This window comes from Octodon degus, unplaced genomic scaffold (genome assembly GCF_000260255.1).
Source record: "Octodon degus isolate 3935 unplaced genomic scaffold, OctDeg1.0 scaffold00317, whole genome shotgun sequence".
In the NCBI taxonomy this organism is placed as follows: domain Eukaryota; kingdom Metazoa; phylum Chordata; class Mammalia; order Rodentia; family Octodontidae; genus Octodon; species Octodon degus.
In genome coordinates, this window is record NW_004524893.1 from 873,764 (window position 1) to 875,700 (window position 1,937).

The window sequence follows — 1,937 nt, forward strand, 5'->3', positions numbered from 1 at the left end:
TTTTTTTTTTTGCTCCTCGAATGCCTGCAGGGCACTTTTGACTGGCTGGAGTGTTGTGGGGATCGAACTACAGCAACCTGAGGCTGACAGCTTTGTGGAAGCAGCCACTTAAAGAACTGAGCTAGGGCCAGGCCCCCCAGAATTTTTTTAGAAAATTCTTAAAATTCATTTGGAGGGCTGGGGAGAGAGCTCAGTAGAATAAATGCTAGCCTGGCAAGCTCAATGTCCTGAGTTCAATCCCAAGTATTGCAGGGGGGAAAAATTCATTTGGAACCAGAAGAAACTTAGAAGAGCAAAAGTAATCCTGGGCAACAAAGGCAAGGGAGGAGGCAGACATTATACTACAAAGCTACTGTGTTAAAATCAGCATGGTACTGGGCAAAAAGAAGACTTGAGGATTAGTGAAACAGATTAGAAGGCCCAGGCATTAGAAAACTTCAAACACACCTGGCCACCTTGTATTTCACAAAGGGACCAAAAATGCATTGGGAGAAAGATAGCCTCATTAATAAACAGTGCTAGAGGTCATCTGGAAGCACCCTGAGCCAGGCACGGCACTGGTGGGGCTGCTGACCAATGGCACTGGCCCCTGGCGCTGCTGCTCTGGCATGTGGTGGCTCAGGGCTGGTATCTGACCTCAGGTGGCCCCTGGTCCATGCCCTAAAAAAATTATGCATGATGCCATTGGATTCAGGAATACCTAAGCTGGCAAGAACTATACAATGGAATGATGTGAACTTTTCCAACTTGGCAACTGCACATTTCCCCAACTCAAGCCCAAAATGGAAGCCACTTTCTGGTGTTCTGGTGTAATCAAGCAGCTGCCAGGTTTTTTTTTTTTTTGAATTGATATCTACTGGAGGCAAAATGGGACACTAGTTCTAGTAGCAGCCATATCAGGAAACACATTTAACAAGATGGCAAAGTGGGTGAAACAGGACAATGAAACAGGAATTTATTATGAGGCATGGACTGCCCAAGCAAGCCCAGGAAAAGGGGTGGAGATCTGGTTTGAATCCTTTGACTGTTCAAAGTTTGTGTTAAGGATATATGAGAAATCAGGCAAACTTGGAGCAGAGTTCAAGAACATAGAAACCAACTATGCAAGAATATTTCTTTGGGGGCCAGGGAGATGGCTCAGTGGAATTAGCGCTTCCTTGACAAGTGCAAGATCCTGAGTTCAATCCCTGGTTCCAAAAAAAAAAAAAAAAGAATATTTCTTTATAGTGGAAAACCTACTTACTTGAGAAACAAAACATCTATTTTTAGGCCAACAGGAAATAAGACTCTTGCTTTAGCCATAAAAAGATTTTATTACCCTTTCAAACCACACTTGTCAACTAAAAAATTTCTGTTGAGTCTCTCACAAATTTTTGATTCAGTAATTATGCGTAGACAGTTGTGTTTGTTTTATAATTTTGAATATTGGTTTTTACCTATGAAGTTTCCTTTGGTAAAATAACCTATGAAGAAATCCTTTTACCTAAGAGACACAAAACATTCGCTGGTTTATAAAACCTTAATTCTACTTACCGTTCTTTGGCTCTAACCACTAGCATCTGCTTTTTAGGAGATAATTTTACATTTCTGACTTTCCCTGCCTTTCATCCTCAGGTAAAATGCACATTGGTAGAATCGTTGCATATTAATCAGTGTCTCAGCACTATTCTTGGAAAGCTGAAATTCTGTTATGCTGGCTGAAATAAACATAATAAGTGGTCTTGATTTCATATCCCTAGCCTGTTAGTATGGAGAACAATGGCTCATGTGCAGTATCTGTGTTTCACTGGTTCCAGTAATGACATGTTTACATGGAAGCTATTTTTTTCTTGTATGGTAATTACACATTTTCATGTGCTTTGTGTTAGTTTAGACTGACTTCACTGCTTTTGTAACTTTTAAAACCAGGTTATTACTGAATATCTTCTATTCACTTA

At 40.4% G+C, this 1,937-nt stretch overlaps 1 pseudogene; it reads left to right on the top strand.

Moving 5' to 3' along the window:
- LOC101568419 overlaps positions 1–1,515 on the top strand; it is a 6,323-nt pseudogene extending 4,808 nt beyond the window's left edge.
- Positions 1,516–1,937: the final 422 nt, after the last annotated feature.